Genomic DNA, 18,316 nt, shown 5'->3' on the forward strand with positions numbered 1-18,316 from the left:
ATCAAAATATCTTCTTCTTTCCATCATCATCACTCCTCTCTCTCATGATAGGCTAGCCGATCTTCAACAAAATAGTATATTCCTCATATTCAAATGATATATCTTTTTGTCCTTTCAATATACTTCTCTAAAACTTGGGTCAAAATTTGATTATTTATCGATCGATCTTTTTGTTGCTACATTTCACGTAAATTTTTTTTACTATATCATAGATTATGTACAATCAATTATCGTCTTTAGCAATCATGACCTTTTTCATATTGTATATCTTTCTCTCCAATCAAGACTCATTAAAAACTTCCTCAAGAAAAACTTCATCTTATGTCACTCACACATCTCTATTTGTCTTATTCCAAACAGATTCTTCACGTATACTCTCCATAAAGTAAAAACATCTTATAAAAGGATATTTGTTTTTATTAGGCCATTATTTCACCTCATCTCTTGGAAATCTTTAAAAACCATAGAAAAATTCACTCTTTTGGCTTTATCACACATCAAGTCACTCCATACATGACACAAACTCACAATTCGATAAAACTCTCACATGATAATTCTTTCTTATATAAAAGAATAATTCAAAACCATGTCCTCCTTGACTTCTTCTCAAATATAATACACTATCCTCCAATCTTGATTTGATTTGTCATTCACAAGCCTCTTAACTTACTACTCACGGATTTTCTTATTTGACTAAATTCTAAAAATCACTCACTTCCAATGTCATTCAAAACCTATCAAAATTATTTTCATTCGTCTATTAAATGGAATGGTTCATACCATACCAATTTCACTCGTATCTATCAATTCTCCTACACACTATTACCCACTTCAAACTCGCTCTCCTTAGTTCCTTTTTTTCTTACAAACTCTTGCAATGGCCTCTTCCTCCTCCAACAATGTGATTACTGCAACTGATCTAAGGTATCCAGATTTGTTTCACACTTACAACTTACTATGCTCTTGCCCCATTCATGAAGGTAAATTGGTTAACTTTGACGACTTCATGCTCTTTGACTTAGACACCTATCTCCCTGAACTCAAACCTCTAATAGGATCTTCATCCCAAGCTGCCTATTATCTCGAATTAGTTCGATTGTTTTATACCAACTTCTCTACTGATCATGAACAAACCTCAATCACCAGCAAAGTCCGAGGAAAGCTGATGATTTTCGATGCTTCCGACCTAGGTAGAATTCTAAACCTACCTTCCACCGGTACCGACCTTAACACCATAGTACCAATCGAACGATCGGTACTTCGAAAAATACTTCTCTGCACCAACTGCTACCAACTTCCATGGCACATGAGGAATCTCCAACTTCATGCTCAACTACTTGCCCAGATTCTTCTCCACAACATCTATCCCAAGCGTCCCCGCCAGGGATTAGTTCCTCGAAAAATCTCTCTTCTTATCTACGCAATCTTTTCTTCTCTTCCGATAAACTGATCATCCATTCTTTTTGACCTTTTTATTCATTATCAGAAATTCGAGCCTCTTCTTTTTGGGTGTTTCATAACTCCCATTCTCAAATACTTCCAAGTACCACTTCACAACGAAGTCATCCTCCGTCCCTCGCAAGTCCTCGATGGAACCACCTTCAATCTAAGGTCCCTGCACATGCCCGGCTCTGATGAAGCAGATCCAACATCATCCTTCAATTACTTTTCTGCTATGATGGATATCGAGCAAACTCAAGATCAAATCCTTCGTAATCAAGCCCTGTTGCAGCAGACTTGCAAGCGGAATCGTGCCGACCGAACACATTCACCTCCTCCACCTTCGAGATAAACTCATTTTTTATCTGTAACAACTTTTAAATACTTTTGGACTGTAATATTTGGTCTGTAATAACTCTTTTACTATGATCCCTTCCTTTTTGTCCATGACAAAGGGGGAGAAAACCTGTCTTCATTATTGGAGAAATATTCTCTCTTTAAACATTATTTCACTTTTTTATCATATTATTATTTCTATGCATAATGTCTTTTTGACAGGGGGAGCATATTTTGTCATCATCAAAAAGGGGGAGAATCTTAAGAAACTCGGTTTTGATGTCACATAATATGATACACTGTCTCATTTGATTTTATATGATATGATAATATGTCCTCTTGAAATAATGTTATATTATGACTGAATATGTTTTGCCATAAATCTAACGAGTATTTGATGCAAGGATATCTCACCCAATAAGGATGGAGACTTCCTGTTCAAGTACAACTATGGTGAAATCATACTCCTTGAAGAAAAAGCTTGATGAGCCATGCATTCCTAAAGTTCAAATGAAGAGATCAGCTACCTCAAGATGAAGACTTTTTTCTTCTTTAGAGTCATATGTAACAGAACCTTCAGGAACTTGCATATTGCATATTACATACTCATTCATAAACACTATATCATAAAAGTATACGATAGTTTCAAAAAGCTCCTTTTTGAAAACCAATAATTGTACCTTCTTACAACCTTTTATGAAAAAGATATTTTGTCATGTAATAATTGTACCTTACACTATATACAAGACAACATGAAAAAAGGAATGTAGGAAAAAGACAAAAACATAAAATCGGCTACATGGAGAAAACAAATATAATATGTTTTTGAAAAGACTCTAGTTTCCCTCTTTAAAGAAATATTTTTAATATAAGAAGAAGACAAAAACATAAAATCGACTACAAAAGAAAAACAAATAAAATATGTTTTAAAAAGACTTTAGTTACCTTCTTTAAAGAAATGTTTTTTAATATAAGAAGAAGACAAAAACATAAATCGGCTACACAAAAGAAAAACAAATAAAATATGTTTTTGAAAGAACTCTAGTTAATTTTTTCATAACCATAGAATGTTGACTTACTTGAAGTCATCATTCTCTTTACAAAGCATTAAATGCCTCCTGTAACAAATCCTTGTTAATATCCTTCTCAAAGAATGTCGACCTTCTTTTGGTCCTCATTCTCTCTGGAGACTTTGAAATACACAACATAAAGAAAACACTTGACATGACTATGTACAAATAAATATCTGAAAGCACTCATTGTACTTACACTCATTTAAAGCAAAGAAGTACTAATGTACCTCAAATCATTAATTAGAATAAAGACAAAACTACAACCCAACGTTCAATGTACTATTGTAAGAAATAGACTTTTTACATAAAATATGTATTACCTAAAATATTACAACGACTAGTGTACCCTCTATTCTACTTTTATGGAAAAAGGCATTCTCGAATTTATCTAAAAGATATTTTTTGAAATGACATAACATTTCACATTTCAAAAAGTTACAATTCCAAAAATGTAACGACTACTTTTTAAAAGCTATATAAACACACTCAAATAAACTATTCAAACATGGAATGGAATAGACGTGTGAGCTTACAATGAGAAAAATTTCTATTCGATATTTGAAAAGAGAGCCTTGAAAAAGAAAGAGAAAAAGGAAAGAAAGAAAAGAGAAAAAGTCAAGTCCAGCTCTTTGACAAAGAGTATCCTCTGAGTGACAAACAGAACATTCTGAGAATCCTTCATTCGTGCATTCATATCATTCTGAAGGTTCTATAGGAAGTATTGTAACTCTGTTATTCACTGTATTCCTTCTTTGTTGAAAGAAGTAGACCTTTGTGAAAGAGGGTGTTGCCCTTCTCTGTTGAGAGAAGAAGACCTCTGTAAAAGAGGGTGTTGCCCTTCTCTGTTGAGAGAAGAAGACCTCTGTGAAAGAGGGTGTTGTCCTTCTCTGTTGAGAGAAGAAGACCTCTGGGGAAGAGGGTGTTGTACTATTTATCTGGTGACTCGGATGTTATAGTGGAAAGCTCAAGTGGTTTGCTTGGGAACTGGATGTAGGTCTGGATACTGACCGAACCAGTATAAATTATGTGTTTTATGTGTTGTGCCTTATTGCTTAATTATTTTATTTTATCGATCATTATCAAATTTCACTATTCACCCCCCCCTCTAGTGGAATTTCATGGTGAAACACGAATGGCACATACACCATTTCGTAAGAGTTAATTAATACTAAGTTGATGATCCACATCAATGGCCATAGTCAGGATGTGGACAAAACTTAGCATTTTTATCTTTTACAAAATAACACTGGATCCACACTGGATCCATTTTCAAAATTCATCATATTTTTCTAAAAATATTTTCTTCTTTTATCAGAATTTAACTTAAAATTAACCTAAAATATATACCAATGGCCATAGTCAGGGTATATTGTGGGTTAATTTCATTTTAAATTCTATAAAAGCACCAAAAGGTATTTTATTTTCATCTGAATTTAGATATGACTATTATATAATACATTCAATGACCATAGTCAGGAGTGTATTATATCATTAGTCTTATTTAAATTCACTTGAAGAATGAAATATGATTTTCAAATCCAATTTCAAACTTATTCAAATTCATTCATCATATAGGATAGAATTGCATCATATTTTCAAAACTTCTTTTTCAAAATTCCAAGTGTTTCTTCTTCTTCATCAGATTTTATTCAAATCCAATTCTATCTAATTTTAAGATTCAAAATTTCAATTTCAAAGTCCAATTTGACTTTGAAATTCCAAAATCACTTTATATTCAAACTTCAAATTTCCAACTCAATTCAAAATTCAACTTCAAAGTTCAATTTAACTTTGAAGTTTCTAATTCATCTTTTGATTCAAAATCCAGTTTTTCTTCAAAGTTTTGAATCAAAGTTGAGATTGACTTTGAATCTCAAAATCCAAACTTTCTCAAGTTCAATCTGGGTTTTCAAAACCCAGATCATCTTTAAAGGTCCTATTTGGACTTTTCATAATCCAAATCCAAAGTCAAATCCTAGTCTCAACTTGGATCCAGATTTCCAAGTATAAACTCCATTCCACTTTGGATTTCCAATTACAGATCCAAATTCCAATTAGGGTCCAAAATCTTTATTCCACTTTGGATCTCAGATTTAGATCCAAAAATCCATTCTAGGATCCAGAATCCAATTCTACTTTGGATCTCAGACTTCAGATCCAACTCCATCTTAGGGTCCAGAATCCAACCCTATCTTGGATCTCAGATTTCAGATCTAAATACCATCTTGAATTCCAAAACCTTGAATCCAATCCCATTCAAAATTCCAGATCCAAATTCCACTTTAATTCCAATTCTTAAAACCAATTCCACTTCATTCCACAGATTTCAAATCAAGTTCCCATTTCAGATCCTAAATTCGAAATTCAACTTTGAATTTTATTCAGAATCCAGATCTTGGATTCAGATTTCATCTTGAAAGTTCCAACTTTTAAATCAATTCCATTTCTAAATTTTATTTCTTGATTTTACCTTTCCTTCTGATCCAATTCCATTTTCATTTTTTATTCTGATTCAAAGTCCCTTTGTGACTTTGAAAACTCCTTTCTTCTTCTTTTATCTAAAAACTTCAAAATCATTTTCCAATTCCAGATTCCTATTCCCAAGCTCTTGATTATTCTAAAAAAAAACTTAGAACTTTAATCTTAAGTTCTAAGTTAAAAATCATTTCTTCACTTTATCAGATTCATCTCAGAAACACTTGGGAAATTCTCCAAAATATTTTTCAAAAGAGCATACACCTTTGCATTTGCACAAGCATGATTCTTTGTGCATTTAGACTTAGGATAATTTCTTAGACAAATTCTTAGTAAAGCAAAAGGCATTAATTCGACCATTGGTTCGATTACCCCTGGTAAAGGCGCCAGGAATGATCGAACCTCGTACCGACGAGCGGATCCCGTCTCCCAGTTTTCCCGCAAATATTTCAAAAACGGAGGCGAGTAATCTTTTAAATCTTTTCAAATCAAGGTCAAGTGAGACCGCGCAAAATAGTTCCTCTTCTCCTCTTCTTTCTTTCTTTTCTTTCTTTTATTTTACTCCCTTCAAAAAGGAGGAAAATAGAGGTTAGAAAGGAAAAGAGAAGGAAGAGAGAGAATATTACGAGAGGAAATTTTTTAGGATGATCACAGTTTTGGCGACCGTGATGGGACTTGTCTCCGTCCGGTCGAATTATGCCTTTTTCTTTTGCTTTGATATTATCTAAGTCTTTATTTCTACATATGTCAGCTTCATTTTTCATGCAAACCTTAGGAGCCTAGACTCTATCCTAAACTGACATCATTGTATATAGGATCTAAGTATGGTTTGGTAGGACCATATTGAGGAGATTATTCCATGTTTACATTAGACTTAGGTCTTAAATACAACTCTCCTCAATTTTAGGGATTGAATGCAAAACAATGTATGCAAGTGTATGCTTCTCTTCATTTTAATCTATCTCTTTAGGACTTGCATTAGAGCCATCTGATTTCTTGCATGTTGCACATATTTTGAAAACCTCCTTACCTATATTGTCCCGGTCTTCACGTTGCTGGGCTGTCTCACTGAACCATAGTTCGGGAGAGAGCCTCACAACTGGACCACTTATTTGGGTTCACGCCCCCCTACCACGTACCTAAGGGCCATAGTCCGAGGTATATCGGTAGGTGCTCAAGGATGTTGGGAAGCCATTACCTTAGAACCGGAGGAATATTTCTACGCCACGTACTTCGAGCTTCGGCTTAGGTATATCGGCGTATCTTGATTGGAATCAGATGATCTGAACCCTAGAGTTAGGATTAAGGTCCTACAAGCCATTTCAAAATATTGCATTTAGAGTTAACCTCTAGGGAGTGTTGTTTGTGCATCCTTGTTTGTATATCTATGATTGTATGATATTTTATATTCCTTATATTTTCCAAAACCCTGGGTATATTATTATTCAAAATTTCCTCCTTGTTTTAAAACCCAGGGGTATTTTCCTTTTCTTCTCTTAATTTCTTCTAAATCTTTTTTATCCTGCCTGCAATTCTTCAAAAAATTTCTTCTTTTTATATTTCTTACCCTCATTTACAATAAAACATCTTTTTGTCAGGATATGTCCTTTTCAAAATTTATCTTTATTCACATTTTACTTGTCTATCCTTTTTCAGAAAAACAATGCAGTTGTCACGAATTTTTGGTGACAACCCGATCCCTCGTAATGGGATGTTTTCATTTTCAGATTATGATTTCCTCTTTTATTAAAATTTCTTCCTAGATCTTTTTTCTAAAAAGCCCATTTATGCTCTACAGAGAGTATCGGCGCTATCAGTTGAGTCAGGCAAAGCTTAAAGATTACACTGCTCTAACGTCCCAAATTACAAGCAGAGAGAGTAAGGAATGGATTCTCAAAAATCTGTCAGAAAGGGAGTTCAGGACAACAAAAGTGAGATCGATCCTGCGATATATCAATTATTCAAAAAGATGATGGTGGAGATATTATCTGAGCAAGCTGAAGCTAGTTGCGGGAAAGCTCCCACAGAAGGAAAGGCACCTGTCACTTTCCTCATGAATAAGCTCAGCAATATCAGTGTAGGAAATTCCAAAGTCAGCAGGGGCAGCAGCCAAGGCAACCAGGGCAGCAACTTGGGAGAATATAAAAGCCAAATTAGGAAATATTGTGAAAACCATGATGGACCTCTTCAAAACAGTCCTCAACAAAAAGACAAGAAGCAAGAAGAGCCAAAGCGCAAGGATTGGAGCAGGGATCGAGATTTCACTCCTTTGGATGAACCGCTCGACAAAATCCTCAAATACATGATGTCTAATGGATTACTCAGGCTCCCAAAAGCCGCCAGCCCTTCCACAGTCATGGGAAAATATATAGACCAGTTCTGCAGATACCATCAAGTAACAGGGCATGACACTGAGCATTGCTTTATCTTCAAGAATATAGTTCAAGATTGCCTTGATAGGAATCTCTTTGTCAAAAACGAAGAAGAAAAGCATCCGGATCTCCTAAACATGCAAACTCAGTCTAGTTGCCAGACAGGGGTCAGTGCTCAGCGGAAGCCAAACAAGCCGAAGAAAGCAAAGCATGAAGGTTGGGGTTATGATCGTCAGCTTACCCCTCTAGGTCAGCCGATCGAAGAAGTTCTCCAATACCTGCTCGAGAAAGAAATGATCAAACTCCCAAAGCAGGATGATCCCTTTGTCACCAAAGGGAAATGGAAGAATCGCTTTTGCAAGTTTCATCGAGCGAGGGGGCATGACACGGAGCGTTGCTTCGTCCTCAAAAACATTATGCAGGACTACATCGATAAAGAGCTTCTGGTACCAGAGGAAGGAGAAGGGCAGATTGCAGTTCCGCCTGAACCATTTCCATACTACTCAGAGAGTTGAAAATACCAAGAGTTTTTCGCTTTCGTCCCTTTTCTGTCAGTCGCTTTGTAGGGGCAAGTCAGCCCAGTCTTTATGACTTCTTTTTAGTTCAAAAACTTGTAAATATTCAGTTCTGTTATCAACTTTTGCTTATCAATGAAATGTTGATTTTCTTTATATCTTTGATATTCAATACTTCCTTCTTTTTGCTATATTGAGGCACTAAATTTTTTTTTTAAAATGCGGGACAATCCTGACATCATTCATGAGAGAAATGATATTACCTATGAGGGTCTTTCAAAAACTATGAAAATCTTAGTTCAAAGATCAATCCCTTGTGTTGGTCTCATTTTCCAAAAAATTGATTTCATTTCATTCAAAGATCAATCCCTTGTGTTGATCTCATTTTCCAAAAATTTGATTTCATTTCATTCAAGGATCAATCCCTTGTGTTGATCTCATTTTCCAAAAAAATTGATTTCATTCAAAGATCAATCCCTTGTGTTGATCATATTTTCTAAAAAATTGATTTCAAATCATTACACTCAAATATCAACCCTCGTGTTGATCATATTTTCTACAAATCGATTTTCAAATCATTGCTTCAAAAAAATTAACCCTCATGAATGATCCCCTTTCAAAGATTAGCTCTCATGGTTAATCCTTCTTTCCAAAAATGATTTTCTCATCTTCTTCTCTAATTTTAAAGATCCCACATGCAGGCAGGATCAAACCCTTTTTTTTTCTCAACTTTTATCAACCTTTTGTTTATCCATCTTTATCAGTTTTTCATTTTTATTATTCATCCATTTTTTTGTTTCTTCTTCTTAATTCTTATTAATTCTTATTTCAAAAATTTTCCTTTCAGGTTAAGGGATAAACCTGATGCCTCTTTCCCATGAGGTATTTCTTTTTCCTTTTTTTTCTTCTTTTCTTTCTCTCTTCCCATTCAGGATAAGGGATAATCCTGAAACCCCTCATAGGATCGACAATGCTACCTATGAGAATTCTTTTACAAAGATTCTTTCCATAAAATTTTCTTGATTCTTCTCTTTTGTCAAATCTTCCATCAATTTCTATCTCTTCTCATCAATTCTTTTTAAATTTTATTTTCTCCCCAATCGAGATAAGGGGGCAATCAGATCACATGCAAATAAATTCAGTCCTCTAAAATGGTCATTCTCAAATCCCAGGTCCGGTCCTCGCACTGGCAAATTTTCAAAACTCAATCTTTTGATTAAAAACTTTCTGTCGGAAATTCGGGTTTCCACTCGGGCTTCTCCCTCTATTCTTTCGTTCGAAGTTCTGAGTTCCGACCAGGACTTCCTTTTGAATCCAATCCTCGCATTGGAAATCCGAGTTTCAGCTCAGGTTTTTCTTCTATTATTTTCAGTCGAAGTTCTGAGTTCCGACCAGGACTTCCTTTTGAATCCAATCCTCGCATTGGAAATCCTTCATTTCTTTAGAAATCCGAGTTTCAGCTCGGGTTTTTCTTCTATTATTTTTCAGTCGAAGTTCTGAGTTCCGACCAGGACTTCCTTTTGAATTCAATCCTCGCATTGGAAATCCTTCATTTCTTTAGACATCCGAGTTCCAGCTCGGGGTTTTCTTCTATTATTTTTCGTCCGGAGTTCTGAGTTCCGACCAGGACTTCCTTTTGAATCCAATCCTCGCATTGGAAATCTTTCATTTCTTTAGAAATCCGAGTTCCAGCTCGGGTTTTTCTTCTATTATTTTCAGTCGAAGTTCTGAGTTCCGACCAAGACTTCCTTTTGAATCCAATCCTCGCATTGGAAATCCTTCATTTTTTTAGAAATCCGAGTTTCAGCTCGGGTTTTTCTTCTATTATTTTTCATTCGAAGTTCTGAGTTCCGACCAGGACTTTCTTCTGAATCCAATCCTCGCATTGGAAATCCATCATTTCTTTAGAAATCCGAGTTCCAGCTCGGGTTTTTCTTTTATTATCTTCAGTCGAAGTTCTGAGTTCCCACCAGGACTTTCTTTTGAATCCAATCTTCGCATTGGAAATCCTTTATTCCTTTGAAAATCCGAGTTCCAGCTCGGTTTTTTCTTCTATTATTTTCAGTTGAAGTTCTGAGTTCCGACCAGGACTTCCTTTTGAATCCAATCATCGCATTGGAAATCCTTCATTCCTTTGAAAATCCGAGTTCCAGCTCGGGTTTTTCTTCTATTATTTTCAATCGAAGTTTTGAGTTCCGACATGGACTTCCCTTTGAATCCAATCCTAGCATTGGAAATCCTTCATTCCTTTGAAAATCCGAGTTCCAGCTCGGGTTTTTCTTCTATTATTTTCAGTCGAAGTTCTGAGTTCCGACCAGGACTTCCTTTTGAATCCAATCCTAGCATTGGAAATCCTTTATTCCTTTGAAAATCTGAGTTCCAGCTCAGGTTTTTCTTCTATTATTTTCAGTCGAAGTTCTGAGTTCCGACCAGGACTTCCTTTTGAATCCAATCCTAGCATTGGAAATCCTTCATTCCTTTGAAAATCTGAGTTTCAGCTCGGGTTTTTTTTTCTTCTATTATTTTCAGTCGAAGTTCTGAGTTCCGACCAGGACTTCCTTTTGAATCCAATCCTCGCATTGGAAATCCTTCATCTCTTTTGAAATCCAAGTTCCAGCTCGGGTTTTTCTTTTTTTTCAGTCGAAGTTCTGAGTTCCGACCAGGATTTCCTTTTTAATTTAATCCTCGCATTGGAAATCCACCATTTCTTTTTTTCCCCTTCAGGTTAAGGGATAAACCTGATGCCTCCTGCTAACGAGGTATTTCTTTCCTTTCTCCCCCGTTCAGGATAAGGGGATAAATCCTGAATTATCTTCTAAAAACTCATTTTGAAAATCTAGCTCATCTTCCCAACCCAGTCCTCGCACTGGCTATTTCTCAAATTTTTCAATCATATGTTGAACTCATTTAGAAAATCCGGTCCTCGCATCGGTAACCTTCTGAAATTCAGTGTTGTGATCAAATTCTTTCCTTTCTACAAAATTCAATATCTGACTTAAATCTGATGTATTTCCAAAAGATCCAACTTTCGTTGGTCATATATTTACAAAAGATCTAGCTTTTTCTGGTCATGTATTTCAAATGTCCCAGCTTTTGCTGGTCAGGTATTTCAAACGTTCCAGCTTTCGCTGGTCATGTATTTCAAACGTTCCAGCTTTTTGCTGGTCGTGTATTTCAAACGTTCCATCTTTCGCTGGTCAGGTATTTCAAAGGTTTCAGCTTTTGCTGGTCATGTATTTCTAAAATCAAAAGATTGCAACTCAAGTCTCATCAAAATCTATATTGATTGATTATTTCACAAAGAATTCATGAAAACTTTGCCAATTTGCTAAAAGCATTTGTTGATTCTAAATATTCTTACTCCACAAAAAGAATTCTCTCAGATTACCTCCTGTATTTCCTTCCAAAAGGTGAAACTTTTTGCGAAAAAGAGGTAAAATTCGAATCTTTTCTTGTTGATCAACCAAAAGGATATAAGAAATGTCCTCGATATGATCAATGAAAGAAATCTTCAATGATGTTGAAAAGCCAGAAGCAAATTGATATTGATCTTGGCTATGGCGCATGTTTTAAAATGACTTTCTGGCAATCAGGCAGTAGGAATATCCTGAGCTACAAAAGAATCCACTTAATCCATATCTTCTCATTTTCTAAGCTGCAATCAAATATCCGCAAAAGGGATCTCTCAATTGTCGTCAAGATGAAGGCGAATTAAGCGAGTAAACCCCCGGGGCCAAAGAAGATTTGAAACATCTCCAAGATGACGGAGTTTGTGACGGATTCTTCCAGGGAAAGTTCAGATCACCGTCTATATGAAGGTGAGTGGGATGAGCCTACCGACAAACTCTAAAAGATATTTGATTTCTGCTATCATCGAAAGAGCTTTTGAGCCAATGTCATCATATATAATCCCTGAGAAAAAGAAGGATCAGAGCATCTTCAAGATGAAGGAGCTTGTGACGTATCCTTCCCTGAAAAAGAGAGAAAAGTCAGGACCCATTCAAATAAAGGATGATGTAAAAAAACCGAGAAAGCCCAATGACTCAAAAAGAGTGCAAAAAGATCATCGTAGGGAAAACATTCAGATATCAAACTGCCAAAGTTGCCAGAAGTCATCTTTTCTCATGCAAAAATTCTTTTATCAATATCTCTTCACTTCCTGCTTTTATGAAATTAAGAATATTTCTTTTATTCTCATATCAGGGAAATGGATAGCTTCCTTGAAGAAAATCATCAGTGTTAAATTTTTTAATTTGACTCTTAGAACTGAGGAGTTAACCTCATTTGGGGGAAATACTCTAGGTAAAAGAGGGAATATCTTTTGCACATACGTGCACATTTCCAAGCATTTGAATCTACTATGATTTTATCTTATTGGCAAAATTTTCTAGCTATTCCAAAAATAAAATAAACATTCAATATCCATTTTGATGCAACCTAGCGTTGTTTATATTTCTCAAAAGAGTTGCCTCTGAAGGAAGTATCTCTTCCTGTCCCATCACGGCTTTTCTCATTGAAGAATTCTGTATGGACGACCCACTCAGGATAAGGGTCAAAACCTAAAATTTTCTGCGAAAGATTATTTGATTTCAAAAGCTATTTCAGTCTCAGCAATGAGACGCCCAATTTCTTCCCCTTTTCAAAGCTTTAGGGACTCTATATTTCTTCCTTTCGCAAAAACCCCTCTCGGATTTGTTCGTCCAAATTTCGAAGGTCCCATCGTGCTTTCTCCATTTTTGAGAAACCTGTATGGTAGATTTCCCCCACTCAGGATAAGGGTCAAAACCTGAAATTTTCTGCGAAAGATTCTTTGATTTCAAAAGCTATTTCAGTCTCAGCAATGAGACGCCCAATTTCTTCCCCTTTTCAAAGCGTTAGGGACTCTATATTTCCTCCTTTCGCAAAAACCCCTCTCGGATTTGTTCGTCCAAATTCTGAAGGTCCCATCGTGCTTTCTTCATTTTTGAGAAACCTATATGGTAGATTTCTCCCACTCAGAATAAGGGTCAAACCTCAACCATTTGCGAAAGATTCTTTGATTTCAAAAGCTATTTCAGTCTCAGCAATGAGACGCCCAATTTCTTCCCATTTTCAAAGCTTTAGGGACTCTATATTTCCTCCTTTCGCAAAAACCCCTCTCGGATTTGTTTGTCCAAATTCCGAAGGTCCCATCGTGCTTTCTCCATTTTTGAGAAACCTGAATGGTAGATTTCCTATCCAGATTAAGAGTTAACCCGAAACCTCGCTTCGCAAGGTATCTTCCTTGCAGGTTTGGGTTAAACCTGAGTCACATTCCAATGAGATTCCTCATTTTTTTTTTACGAGATGTTTTCTTCCAGTCCGATCATGGTTCTTCCCGTCAAGGAACCCATGCTCTGTATATCCATCCAGGATAGGGTTCCACTTGAGCTTCAATTCACGAGGCATTTCTTAAAATGTCCCATCAAGGTCCTCATGTATTCCTTTCCTCATCTGATTCATCTTAATATATCTTTGTCCCATCCAGGCTAAGGGCTAAACCTGAATCATTCCAAAAAGAGTATCTTGTCTCACCCATGAGACCTGATCAAAATTTTCATTTCCCACAATTTCAGAATTTCTATCTAAAGTCCCATCACGATTTCCTATTCTTTTACTCAATCATATCATTTTGAGGATTTCGTCTCCCCAAAACCATTCAGGACAAGGTTCTAAGCCTGAAAAACCATATTTTCAAAATAATTCTTCCACACCCAGTTCAGACCTACTGACTGAGGCATTTTCAAAATTTGGAGTGTTGTCTTTGCCACTAAGCTCGGCTCTCAACCGGCTTAGTAGCAAAGAGGGGCATCTGTGAACACCCCAAATTTTTCAAAGTTTTGTAAAAATGACCTTTTTGCCCCTAACCCCGTTTTCTGAGAAAATCAAGTCATTTCTTCAGATTCTCTGAATCAAAGTCCATATTGATATATTCAAAATCAACTCCGGATCTGAATTCAGCACTTTAAATCCATATTTCCTCAAAATCCGGATCAAAACCCATTTCTGAAGAAATTTTTTCAAAATAGTTTTTAAATTCTCAAAAAAAATCCTTTTTGTAAATATTTTTGCAAAAACACAAAAAAATTAATTTTAACCTTTTCTCACAAAACTTTAGGATTTTATTCTAAAAATACAAAAAAAATGAAAAATAAAGCAAAAAACCAAAAAAATGGAAAATTTCAAGAAAAATGAATGAGTTTAAACTTTTTTAAGTCGATTTTTGCTAAAAAAAATCATTTTTAAACCATTTTTATGAAATTTTTTGTTAAGGGAGCCTCTTTTTGGAAAAACCAAAAATTTTCACAAAATGAACCCTTCAAAAACCTCCCTTTTTCCTCTCTCGCCCGATTTCTCTCAGGGTTCTCCCTCAGAAACCCTAATCGCCTACTTCACGGATGGCTTCCAGCCGCAACAACCTCCATTCCTCCTCCTCAAACCATCCATCGCCCGAAACCCTCCTCCTCCGCTCATCTCTAACTGCTTCCTCTTCCAAAGTTTTCTTTTCTTTCTTTAAAAAGGCACGATGAGGAAACCCTATGGCATCCAGCTTCTACCTCTCCATGTGCCTCTCCTCCATCGACGATCGTCTTCACCCCTCCATCTCGACACTTATTTTCCTCTGCTTCTTTCCTCTTTCTCCCCTTTTCCTCTTCTTCTTTCTCTTCTTCTTTCTCTGGTTTTTCACTCATTTGGCTGAAGGAAGCCAATCATCCCGGTAGCAGAACCACAGTAGGAAGCCGACCCCCCCTTCAACCGGATCGCAGAGCCTCGCCTCCCTTCTCTCAATCGAAGATTAGACAAGTAAATTTCCAAGGTAGAAAGGAGGAGAAGTTTCCCCCCTCCTCCAGGATTCCAAGCGAACCAGGTAAATGACTCACCTCCCTTTCATTTCTGGTTACCTATCGTATTTGTTCTTAATTTTCATAAAGTTTTCCTTCCTTTTCTTTTATCTTGATTTTCCATGGGAGCTTCGTATTATCACTTTTTTTTCTTTCTCTCACAATTTCTACCTTCTGCATATTTTATTCTGTTCATCGGAGGCAACCCTATACCATTAATCTGCCTATCGCAGCCTCAATGGTACATGTTGCTATAGTGACATCGCTCCTAAAATGTTTACTGCATTTGGGGCTACAACAAATCATATGTGTGTTATTTTCCATTAATTTTCTGTTTAAAATCCTGGATATATTGTTCAAATATACTTGATCATCTTTCCAGTATTTTATTTTAGTTCATTTCCTTCTGTTCCTAAGATTTTGTTCATCGCATTTTCACTAAAGGCTGCCATTGTTTTGACTTCAGCAATGTCAAAATCTGCCATAGCATTTTCAGGCCTTACTTTTATCTCAATATGTGTCTTGATTCAATGCATGATTGCAATTCATTCATTGGGTCTAATATAGTTTTCTCTGTGTTTTTTGTTTTTTCCATTTCCTTTGGTTTGTGTTTTCTTCTTTTACATCTGTAGCTTTTTTTTTTACCACCCTCATGTGATCTAAACTTCTCATTTTTCCATTTTTAATTCCTTTGCATCATCACACTCCCATTCGTGGATTGAAGACATAAACCTCAGACCAAACCTGTTACAAAAAAAATAAATAAATTTGGTGCTAAATCCATGGCCAAAACTCGATCAAAGTTCCATTCCAGCGTCAGATTGGGTTTCGATGGAGGAAGCCTCAATCAAGCACTGCACCCACTAACCTATATATGTGGTCTTGGCCACAGATGAATACCCAAAACCCAATTTCTGCAGGATGGACTTTGTGAGTCTGTCTGATCCCCAGCGTCTTATGTACACACACATCGTTGGTTTCTCTCAGAAGAGAACTATGGTGCTTTGTGAATTCGCCTTCATTTGAAGACACCCACCCTCTCTTTGGGCCTCTTGGAATAGTCCCAGGATGGTGTTTTGGGAGGGGTATGTGAGCGATGAGTCCATGGGGACATTTGCTCCCATTGTGGTCTATTGGCTGTATGCCGGAATGTATCAAATGCTGCCTCCGTTGGATCGGTATCGGATGCACATCAGGAAGGAGGAAGAAGACAAGAACTCGGTGCCACTTTCCTCAGTGATCAAGGGCATCCTTCTTCAGCAGCTGGCCCAGACAATCGTTGCTCAGATGCTGTTCTCGGTGACATCAAAAGCAGGTTTCACAGATGACCCAGTGCAACCATCTTATCTTGTCCAGTTATTTCAGATCCTAATAGCTATGTTTGTCATGGATAAATGGCAATATTTTATTCACCAGCTCATGCACCAGAGCAAGTTCTTATACCGTCACATTCACTCACAACACCACAAGTTGGTTGTCCAATATGCAATTGGAGCTCTATACAACCACCCCTTGGGCGGCCTTTTGCTTGACACTTTTGGAAGGGCAATGTCATTTCTATTTTTAGGAATGACTACTCGAACTGCAGTCTTCTTTTTCTGCTTTGTTGTTGTTAAGACAGTTGATGACCATGGTGGACTTTGGTTATCAGGCAATCTATTCCATATGCTTTTCCAGAACAATACTGCCTATCATGACATCCATCATCACCAAGGTATGTCCTGCACTCCCTTAAACATACAGTAACAGTCTTTTTCCCTTTTGCATATACTGTAGCATTTTGCTGATGTAAAATAATCTTTCTACAAACATGTTGTGGTCTTTTTACACTTTGGGATCCTTATACAAATGCAATAATTTTCCTTTTCTTTTACGCATGTTATAGCCCTTTTAGTATAGCCTTTTTTTAGTGCAGCATTTCATCGCCCAGTCCCTGTCTGCTACACAGTGATTATATTCACCTGTAGCATCATTTACACCGCCTTCACCGCTACAATTACCTACAACAACCACCACTTCCCACCAGGTTAGGCCGATTTCTATGAGACTGATCACTAGTGGTAGGTCCTGGAGAAAGGAAAAGATTACAATGTGAGGTTTCCTTGTTACTGTGGGTTATAACTAGCTTTAGGTCACTGTGTTGTCATGCTTTTTTTTTGTCCTATGGTTTGGGTGTCTGCCTTCTTACTGATTGCAGAGAGCAGAGTATTTTTTTTTGTGGTCTAGGTAGCATACTGTATCATAGTCGAAGTGGAAAGGAAGCTTTTGTTCAAAAAAAAAATAAAAAAATAAAAAATGAAGTAAATAGTCTGAGTTTGTTAAGATTATCTAGACTGGGGATAATGCTTGATTTACCCCATTTTTTTTTAATACCATTGTTAATCATGGCAACTTGTTAAGGTTGGTTCCTTGTTTCATCATCGTCTTACCACAGTATGTACACTCGCTCACTGCACCATACTTATTGCATTATGTTCCATTTCACAGCATCTCTTCACAGCACAACCTTCCCATCAGATCCTCCATAACATCTCCAATACTCACTATGCATCATTCCTGTACTTACCTCCATTTCCCACACCTCAAGCACAACCATCGTGCTCACTACCTCATCACCACCTGTATATTACCATTGATGCACCACTTATATCTATATATCAGCTCCATTTCATCTCCTATATTGCAGTCATTACTGTCCATTCACATTCACCATCACTGTCAAAACCATCAAGAATTACCTGTCAATGTTGCTGTAAAAATCGCTGGTGACAGGGCCTATGAACTTGCCTGGGCCCTCATGAACTGGTTTCAAAGACCATCAGTCAATTATCCTGCAACCCATGTTGTTCATGCTACAAGTTCAATGACTGCAGCAGTTTTGTTCCTCTGGTTATATGATAACATATGCTCCTTAGTCCTTGTACATATCACCCTAGCCATGCTGTCACCATACAATCTTCAGCTACCAACTTGTTTTGACTCCATACACAGTCCTGTTACACCACCAACATGCTTGTTTCATATAGTTTAGGCTTCATTTCCTCCTGCATTATCCATGGTTGCCATTTGCAGCATTTTTACCATCACAGCATACCAATGCTCAGGCCCAGGCCTCATATCTAATGCTTGTATATCTGCTGATTTTTCACATTTGCTGAATCATTGTGCGTGTGTATGATATACCATTCACTACAAAGGCAAAATTCTGAATCCCCTTTTCACATGTGACTTTTCATGTGATGTTC

General features: G+C 36.7%; 1 pseudogene; it reads left to right on the top strand.

Annotated features, from left to right (window-relative positions):
- Positions 1-16,139: 16,139 nt before the first annotated feature.
- Positions 16,140-18,102, top strand: LOC149837679 (very-long-chain aldehyde decarbonylase GL1-9 pseudogene; annotated as a pseudogene).
- Positions 18,103-18,316: the final 214 nt, after the last annotated feature.

Source organism: Nuphar pumila, chromosome 5 (genome assembly GCF_984573655.1).
Source record: "Nuphar pumila chromosome 5, dmNupPumi1.hap1.1, whole genome shotgun sequence".
NCBI classification, from domain to species: domain Eukaryota; kingdom Viridiplantae; phylum Streptophyta; class Magnoliopsida; order Nymphaeales; family Nymphaeaceae; genus Nuphar; species Nuphar pumila.